Consider the following 10,117-nt stretch of genomic DNA (forward strand, 5'->3'; position numbering starts at 1 on the left):
GATTAGACATGTTTTTTATTATTGTCATTAGTGATTATCTCAATTTCGGCTAAAATAATGGCAAAATCCTACACACTGTGCATTTAAGGTATGATAGGTATTTAATAATGTAGTTTGACAGCTCAGATTTCTACTTCAAATCAATGAAAAGTTTTTAGTGCATCTTTAAACAACACACAAAGTGGAAAACATTGTTAAATTTTACTCGCAAAGTAAACTAACCCCTCCCAATTTAAATAAAGATTACATTCCCTATAAATAGGTGAAGAAGCCAAGTCAGTTTTATTCCACCGAGGCCTCGTAAAAAAAATTAAAAAAAACTTCCCATTTTGTGAGCAGTGATGCAAAAAGCAGCCAATTAAACTGACTTCACCTAGGCAGCAAATGCCTCCTCTTCTCTGTAACTATTCCTGAAACTCAAATCAGCCGAGTCTGACCGACCCGTGACTCTCATTTTAACACCGTGTAGCTTTAACGTCTGTYCGGCGGGTTGGTTAAAGTGCTGACTGTGGGGTTGAACCCAACAGCTGTCTGTTCCACCGTTTGCTCCATGATGGTCATTTTCTCTTTTTTTCACAAAAAACGGGCCCAACAGCTCGGAYCCAAAACCCCAAACTCAAACTAGAAAATGCCTAAAGTCTTCATAGCGGCATCAGGAATCCATTTTAAAAACATTCCCAAACTAAATCAAAAGCTTAAAATTTTATCATCGCCAGAGTTTTATACTAAAATCATCTCATAACAAAATACTCATGAGATTTATTCGCTCAGTGTTGAAGGGGAGGAGTATTATGCAACATCATTCTTTTTTTTTTGTTTGTTTCCTATCATGTTATAATGTCATTCCCCCATCAGAAACTACTTGTCAGCAGCAAYGAATTTAAAAAGGCCTTAATCAAGGAAAATGTATCTTTGGATGCTAAGTAGGAGACTRCCCTCTTTTTATGATTCCTTAAGATGACATGGTTTGTTAAAAATGGTTTGATTTTTCTCCTATAGTTGTAAATGCCAGAAAACATCAGCCATCAGCATTTTTTATGTGCATTTTGAAGTATCRCTTTAGAAAAAGTTAATGAAAATCAGGCTAATATGAAAAAAACACTTCCTCAGTTTCTAGACAGCATGTAACATGGCTATTGGCCAATAATAGTTGATATGGCAGAACAATTACAACTTGCTGGACAGCAACATATTCTTGAAAACTTCTYTCCATTGTCCCGAGATGCGTGGTCCAGCTCAACATCTGACAAAATTAATTTTTGCGTAGCCTAGTTGATTCACTACAAAACAGTGGTGGATCTAGGATTTTTCAGAGTAAGGGGCCATCAAGTGGCCACAACATTTATAGAGAGGCCAAGTATTTGTTCAACATCCTTGCACACAAATCCCCAGTTTTTGTAAGTTTTATACATTTAATCAGTCACGTGTTYAAACACTTGAAAAAGCTTGCACAGTAAATTCTCCTTATCAACTTTACATGATTTTTCTACTGTACATAAATAAAATACTCTCAAACACACAACGTGTAAGAAAATCTACCCATCGCTGTCAGTAAAAAAAAAATTCTCCAATAAAACTGTCTCACTGGCGCCACTAGTGGTTGGAACTGGAACTGCAGCCACCATCATTGTTTTTGGGCAAGGACAGATAAGTAAAGGACAGGGGCACTTCAGGGGGCCAATCAGATTTCAGATGAGGCCAATGCCCCTGTGGCCCCGCACCTAGAACCGCCCCTGCTTCAAACCAGTAGATGGAAACTTCTTTTTTTTTCTTGGATTTTGAAAATTTGCTCAAAATTTACATTACAGTGGGATGAAAACATGGCAATAGTTGTGAAGACATGCTGAAGTGACAGTGTAGGAAACGGTAGGAGGTTCTTAAAGCGACAGAGGCCAATTTCATGGCGTTTAGATGGACTATGATGCAAAATCAAATTTATTTTTGATATATACAGCATTTTCATAACAGCTGAATGTAACATGATTATTCGATTCTGGAATTGTAGTTTTTAACTGAACGTCTGTAAAACTGATTAAGTTTTTGTGTTGGCTCTGTGGTGGCCATCTTGAATTGTGCTGACTCCAAGTTTTGAATATAGAACTAACAATTACTTTCTGTGAGTTTTGTTAAAATCCATCCTGAGGATATTTTGCTAACGCTACAGAAAAATGAATGCCTACACAGACAGGGTGATGGACTGAGGAATAAGCTGTGACAAAACTAGGAGTTAGAAAAAAGAGACAGGCTGATGGAATGATCCTGTAATCCTTCAGACTCAGTCAAACAAAAAAGTGTCTGTATCTGTATCTCTGACCCATCTTCTATTTTTCACAGAGAGATGAATATCCTGTTTCACAAAGGAGTCGTCTCGTCCTTCTACTTTTAGCTGTTTGCACTCTCCTGACCTCCACCCCGTCAGGSAGCAGGGAAGCACATAATTCTGTTCATGCAATTTATAAAACAAAAAAAAAGGCTTTGAGCAACGATAATGAGAGCCTAATAATTACTCTGTCAGGAACATATTCTTTGTCAAACTGCTGCTAATTGACACCAGCATGTGTGCCACTCAGAGACACTGTTAAAACCACTGACRGGCGGAGTGAGGAATGTTGATTATCTCATGACAATGAAACCTGTCAGGAGTTGGAATTTATTAGGCAGCAAGTAAAAAGCAGTCGGTTCTCAAAATCCGTGCGCTCGCCTGAGGAAAGATGGAGGTTTAATAATCCAGCGAGGTGATGAAAACCTTTAATGCTGGAAGAGCGAGAGAGAAAAAAATGGCAGAACTAACAAATGAGGCCACGTGTCTCCACGCCAGTCGATAGCGAGTCCGGTCCACTTCAGAATGGACTTTAAATTGATCAGAAGTAAAGGAAGATGAAAGAAGTTGGCACAGTTTCCTTTTGTACCGTGGACATGTGGAGCAGGGCATGGTGATGCAAAAACACGAGGCTTTCCAGAGTGTTATCATTGGGCTCTGACATCCTTTGATGCTTTTTTTCACACAAACACTTGGCAATAAGGCTCACCTTATAGATGGCTTTTAAAGAGTTTATATATAGGTTATTAATTCATCTGTAAACACTTTATAAATCATTAATAAGTGTTTACTATGCATTAATTAAGGCCAAAATAGAGACTAAACTGTCCAGTTTATTTCCAAGTACTGAGCCAAACCTGTTTGTGTATTAAACATTTCAGACTAGTTTACCTTGTAAGCACAATAATAATTAAGAAATGCATATTTTAAACGCATAATATTGTACTGTATTACTGCATTATAAATATCCACAAATATTAAAGGGATCCTTATTGTAAAATGTAAAACTGTACACTATTTTGGTTGTGGTGGGATTATTTGGTATGTTAACATGACTTTTTTTTTACTTTTTTGATACATCATCATTGTTGACAGTTTGAACAATAATTTCAAATATTGAATATCAACATAAAGTTTTAAAAATGATGATTTTTCACATTAAAGACTAAATTTTGGCATTTATAAATGTTTATTTGTCATTAATAAATAGTGTACTCTATTGCGCTCTATRAGTCTCCCTTTAACAGTTGTGAATATTTGTAATGCAGTAATACAGTACAATATTAATACATTAAAATATGTGTTTCTTATCGCTATTGTGCTTACAATGTAGTAACCTTGTCTGAAATGTTTAATATAGCAATAGTGAACAGATTTGTCTCATTACTTGTTAAGAAACCAGAGAGCTTTGTCTTTTTCTCATCCTTAATTATTGCATAATAAACATTTATTAATGATTTATAAAATGTTTACAGATGAATTAATAACCTATCTATAAATTCTTTATAAGCCATCTATGAGTGGAGCCTTACTGTAAWGTGGTACCACACAAACTGAATGGAACACTAACTGCTGATAAAATAAATAAATTGGCTTCAAATTTGAGTTTCACGTTGTTCCTTGTTCATAAAAGCTCTAAAATGGAGTTTGTAATGTTTTCTGTCACTGTTCCAATTTGCAGCTGTATCACTACAGATGAGCATTTCTGAGATTTTTCTCCAGAGAATGTTTATTTTTCACTACTTGTCTGCGATAATTGACTGTGATTCTGTTTTATTTTTGGTTAGTTTAAAAGTTTCATCTTTGTTGTTTTTCAGTAAGAAGCTTTGAGAATGCGAGCCGCTGCCAATTCCGATGTGCCCCATTTTCCGATGGAAGCATGTCTTCATCCAAAGCTGCAAATGAACTCTGAATGTGCTGCGCCGTAATGGGATTATGAAGAAGAATTCAATCATCTGCAGCTACAGCTGCACCACATGTCAGCAGAATTAATGGATTCCAGCCTTTTGATGCGTCAACACTGAGTGCCAATCAAACTATTTAAAACTGAAACTAAAGAGGGGGAAAAAAACTTTTTAAGAACTTTTTTGAAAGCATTATCATTCCTTTCTCCGTCCCYTCCTGCTGGCACAGTTCAGCATTTATTGAATCTCCTCCCTCTGAGCTGGAGTCCCAATCTTATCAGGCTAAGACGTGAACATAAAACCAAGAGTCCAGTCCTCTCTCCATCTTTTCCTCTACTTCATTCCATCTTTAAAAATAAAAAAAATAAATTAAAAAATCCTCCTCCTGGTCCGGGTCGTCACCTCTGAGCGACCTGCCAGAGCTCATAATCCAAAATCATTCTGAGAGGCGGAAAAGGCGCCGTAAGCTCCAAAGYCACATCAGGAGATATTGATGCGTGTAAAATATTCATGACGAGGTGTGCTTGCTGTGTTTGGGGCCCAAAAAAAAAAGAAAGCCCAAATCAGGTTGCAGAATTTAACAACTGTTTTCTGAGCGTTAGCTATTTTTCTTTTATAATCCGCCGTGTGGCCATAATGCTTGGTCAGATGGAGCTCCTATTTAAAGAGTTGCTGTGATTATGACTTCATGCCTCAGCAAATTCAAATTAAACACACTGCAAATTTTATGAATTGTCTCAAATGACCGGGGATTAATGCTCCCAGCTTGCATTATACATAGAATTATGTATTTTATATTAACTAAAGAAATGAATATATGGAGCATGATGGAGACTTGGGATTAAGATTACCTGCTGACCAGTCAGAAAGAGAAAAAAAGGATGTCAAATAATGGCAGCCATATTTGTGTGTCCTGTATCAGTCCAGCTGACCTTAAAAATACAACATTCATTACTCAGTTTGCAATTGTTGAGCTAAAATTTAATGTGGCATTATTTTAAAGGTTTGACAAAACTTATTTTTTCAAAATGAGACGATTTTTGTCAGAACCTCTCCATCTTTTCTTCCACTTATCTGTCATCGGGTCACGGAGGCAACAGGTCCAGGAGAGAAACCCAAACATCCCTCTCCGCAGTGACACTTTCCAGCTAGTCCTGGGGAACCCCAAGTCGTTTCCAGGCGAGTGAGGATACATAATCCCTCCAGCAAGTTCTGAGTCTTCCCCGGGGCCTCCTACCAGTGGGACGTGCCTGGAACACCTCTAAAGGGAGGCGACCAGGAGGCATTCTAATCAGATGCCCGAACCACCTCAACTGACTCCTTTCAATGTGGAGGAGCAGCGACTCTACTCTGAGCTCCCCCCGAATGTCGAAGCTCCTCACCCTATCTGAATCTGGCCACCCTACAAAGGAAGCTGTAGTGTCCTAAGAGTGGGGGTTTGTCTCAGGAATGTACACATGTGTGGTCCATCAACCATCCAGCTTCAGAGTTCCACACACATCACCATATTAGGGCAACACTTGAGGTACACCGTGACAAGATTTATGTACATCTGTTTAGAATGTATAAAGAGCCCTGTACAACCCCACTCTTGGCCTTCTTTCTCCATCTTTCTAACTTGGCGAAATCATTTGGTTGGAGGCCACAATTTGGTTTTAGGCTGTATCTCYTTGAACTGCTAAAATAAAGGTGCTTGCTGTTCAAACCAGTCTGTTTCCAAAGTCGTCTTTATCCGGGCAAACAGCAGTTCCATTTCAACAAGAACACGTGGTTTTTTCTACACCTCAAAGCTCATTTCTGCTGCTTGTATCCGGGATCTCGTTCTTTCGGTCATGATCCACGCCTCATGACCATAGGTGARGTTTTGAACAAAGACAGACCAGTAAATCGAGAGCTTTGCCTTTCGACTCAGCTCTTTCTTCACCACGACTGACCGAAGCAACGCCCTCATTACTGAGGACGAGGCCCCTATCGGTCGATCTATCTCCTGCTCCATCCTTCCCTCACTCGTGAACAAGACACCCAGATACTTCATGGTTCTCAACCATAAAAGGGTGGAATGCCCCCTCCAGGTCGGGGGGAAGTCTCTGCCTCACGTGGAGGARTTTGTCTGAACCTCTGGCATGAAATGTGAGCGACTGGCTTTTTTTTTTTTTCAAGAATGCTGGTTGTAAAATTAAGAATTAGCATTAAAATGCCTACATTTTTCTGACATTAACCACCGATTTTATTATTACAGAAAATGGTGATTTCATAAGATGCAGATTAATTTCCATTCATTTTGGCATATTTTAAATGCTSTGGATTCTATTTTTAATTGATAAAAATGTTCCTTTTTTTAACAATCTGCACCACACATTCACAGCTGAAATTTAATTTAGTGGAAATGATGTGTACAATGATCTGACAGGTTCTGTAAAGTTATTTTTATGGCTTTTAAAGGAGAATAAAATGCTTTCCAAGCTAATTAGCATGCTAAATTGCAAACAGGCAGTATGCCACAGATTCATCTCCAAACCCTCAATGCCTTTCAGCTATCAATGACTTGTTTTTTATCTTAACAGAGCACAGGAACGAACCACAAAGACCATCAGGGTTAGCAATAGAGCGGAGCAATCTCACAGTAACTTTACATTAATGCTGCACTCCATGGCCTCCTGCTCCTTTTATTAGGGTCCGCCTCTCTTCCTTTCCAACAAACAAATGCAGCCTCTTCTCAACTGAGGTGCAGCTCCCAGTAACAAAGATGAGCCTAAACGTCCATAAAGATGTCAGATTTATTGCTGATTTTCTGCTTGATTTCCATTTAATGGCAAAGAATGTAAAGTATCAGAGAGGGCAATTTTCAGGAGCAAATTACTCGCTCAGGCTGAGTCCTTTATGTGTTTGCTGAGTGCTGAATTTAAAGACCATTAACATTCTGTTGGCCCAGAACTTAGAGATCTCCGATAACCGGCAGAAAGTGGGGAAACTGTTGACATTTCAGTCTTTGTGTGCCTGAGCTTTACGTCTTCTGTTACTCTGAGCTGGGTGCTGTTTCTGTAACGTGCAGTCAGGAGATCATATCAGTGGGCTTCTTTGTTTTTCATCTCGCTACTAATGTTTGTTGTCAGAGCTATTTTAGGCACGTAACACATTCTGTGTCAAACTGTTGGTTTCAGTTTTGCAGATTGTTTGGCAGAGTTTTTTTTTAGACGTCCACATGGGAGGATTGGAGCATGTCCAATAAAATGGATCTGCAGAATGTTTACTGTATAGAAAATAAGGATATGTGCTTACAAAAAAATAAAACTGAAGGAAAAAAAAAACTCCCCTGGCTGTCTGGCTTTATCCAAACTCCTTACAGCGTCTCAGCTGTGTAAAAGCAAAGTCACGCAGGAAACAAGAAAAATCAAAAATGCCAATAACAAGAAAGGTGAAAGACTTGAGATTTTATTTTAGCAGTCTGTTTTTATTTCCTTCTGCTATCCCACTTCCATCTAATCCATACATCCTGTTCACACTTTTAAATATGACTCATGAGAAGTGTCCTGTAAAGGCCTCTAAAAAGTGCACATTAACATCTCCTACAGAGCATTTAGGTCATCTGTTGCCTATCCTAATACAATACATATCACCTTTTTTCAGATGAGAGAAAATCCTTCAAGATCTTTAAAACATGAGAACAACGACACAACAGCTTTTTCATTTAAAGAGCTTTTAAATCCTTCTGTTTCACATTTAAATCATTCTATATAAAGTGGAACTGTAATGCTTTGGTATGAATTCCTCCTTGTAACTCCACAAACCCCTCTTTCACACCACTTCTGGGGTGTGTCGCAGATCATCTCGATTTGAGGCTGTCTCTTTAAATCCAAACAAGACGCTTCACACCCAGAGCTTGTTTGGAAGTTCTATCGCAAATACTGTAACATAATCTATCAGAAAACATGGAAAATTGAGAAAAATATGACCCAAACAGAATATAACTAAAGTCTAGCACCGGACGAGGCTAAATTTAAATTCTCTGCACGAGTAGAGACTCCAAGTTCACAACAAAATGTTTGTATCGGCTAAAAAAGTGGATTTTGCATGATATGTCTCATTTAAGATACTGAGGCTGCCTATATTTGTCTTTGAAGTCACTAAAAATGACCAAGTTAATGTTTGAAAGTCAGAAAACCAGCTGTAGAGCTCATTGTTGACTCGAGATAATTAAAAGGGCAAATAAAGCCCATTTTCTGAAAGCTCTATCAAAGAGACACCTGGTTGGTGTTCAAAAGAAAAAAAGAGGAAGAACTAAGAAAACAAGTTTCACTAACGAAGACAATTTGAGGTAGATTTAAGCTCTGGTTTTATTTTGTTAGTTCGTCCGTCCCTTTTCTTCCACTTATCCGGGGTYGGGTCGCGGGGGCAGCATTAAGCAGAGGCCCAGACTTCCCTCTCTCCAGCCACTTGGATCAGCTTCTCTGGAGGAATCCCAAGGTGTTCCCAGGCCAGCTGAGAAACATAGTCCCTCCAACGTGTCCTGGGTCTTCCTCTGGGTCTTCTCCCAGTGGGACATGCCCAGAACACCTCACCAGGGAGGCGTCCAGGAGGCATCCTAACCAGATGAACCACTTCAACTGGCTCCTCTCGACGTGGAGGAGCAGTGGCTCTACTCTGAGTCCCTCCTGGATGACTGAGCTTCTCACCCTGTCTCTAAGGGAGAGTCCAGACACCCTGCAGAGGAAACTCATTTCGGCCGCTTGTATCCACAATCTCATACTTCCGGTCACTACCCAAAGCTTGTGGTAGATGAGGGTAGAAACGTAGACCGACCAGTAAATCGAGAGCTTTGCCTTCTGGCTCAGCTCTCGCTTCACCACGACAGACCTGTAGAGCGCCCGTATCACTGCAGAYGMAGCACCAATCCGCCTGTCGATCTCCYGCTCCATTCTTCCCTCATTCGTGAACAAGACCCCGAGATACTTAAACTCCTCCACTTGGGGTAGGACCTCCTCCCTGACCCGGAGAAGGCACCCTACCAGTTTCCGGTTCAAGACCATGGTCTCAGATTTGGAGGCACTGATCCTCATCCTGAATGCTTCACACTTGGCTGTGAACCGCTCCAATGAGAGCTGGAGATCAGGATCTGATGAAGCCAATAGGACCACATCATCCACAAAAAGCAGAGATGTGATCCTGAGGTCACCAAAAAGGATCCCCTCAACACCTTGGCTGYGCCTAKAAATTCTKTCCATAAAAGTCATGAACAGAATCGGTGACAAAGGGSAACCTTRGCAGAGTCCAACTCTCACTAGAAAYGAGTCCGACTTAMTACCGTCAATGTGGACCAAGCTCTGGCASCGGTTGTACAGGGACCTAACAGCCCATATGAACGGGCCTTGTACTCCTGGAGTACTCCCCACAGGAGTCCCCGAGGGACACGCTCGAACGCCTTCTCCAAGTCCACAAAACACATGCAGACTGGTTGGGCGAACTCCCATGCACCCTCCAGGACCCTGCTGAGAGTGCAGAGTTGGTCCGCTGTTCCACGACCAGGACGAAAACCACACTGCTCTTCCTGAATCTGAGAGTCGACGATCTGACAGACCCTCCTCTCCAGAACCCCTGAATAGACCTTACCAGGGAGGCTCAGAAGTGTGATTCCCCTATAGTTGGAACACACTCTGCGGTCCCCCTTTGTAAATAGGGGGACCACCACCCCGGTCTGCCAATCCAGGGGAACTGCCCCCGTTAGTTTGAAATTAATTTAAAATATTACATTTTATGTGAAAAACAAACTTCTGCAACTGTTCTGGTTTCCTTTCATCTGCACTGGTGGGGCACTGGCACACGGTGTGTGCGTTGTGGTGTTGCTGGCAAAAGCTTTGTGTGTGTGTGTGTGTGTGTGTGTGTGTGTGTGTGTGTG

Source organism: Austrofundulus limnaeus, unplaced genomic scaffold (assembly GCF_001266775.1).
Source record: "Austrofundulus limnaeus strain Quisiro unplaced genomic scaffold, Austrofundulus_limnaeus-1.0 Scaffold2, whole genome shotgun sequence".
Lineage (NCBI taxonomy): Eukaryota > Metazoa > Chordata > Actinopteri > Cyprinodontiformes > Rivulidae > Austrofundulus > Austrofundulus limnaeus.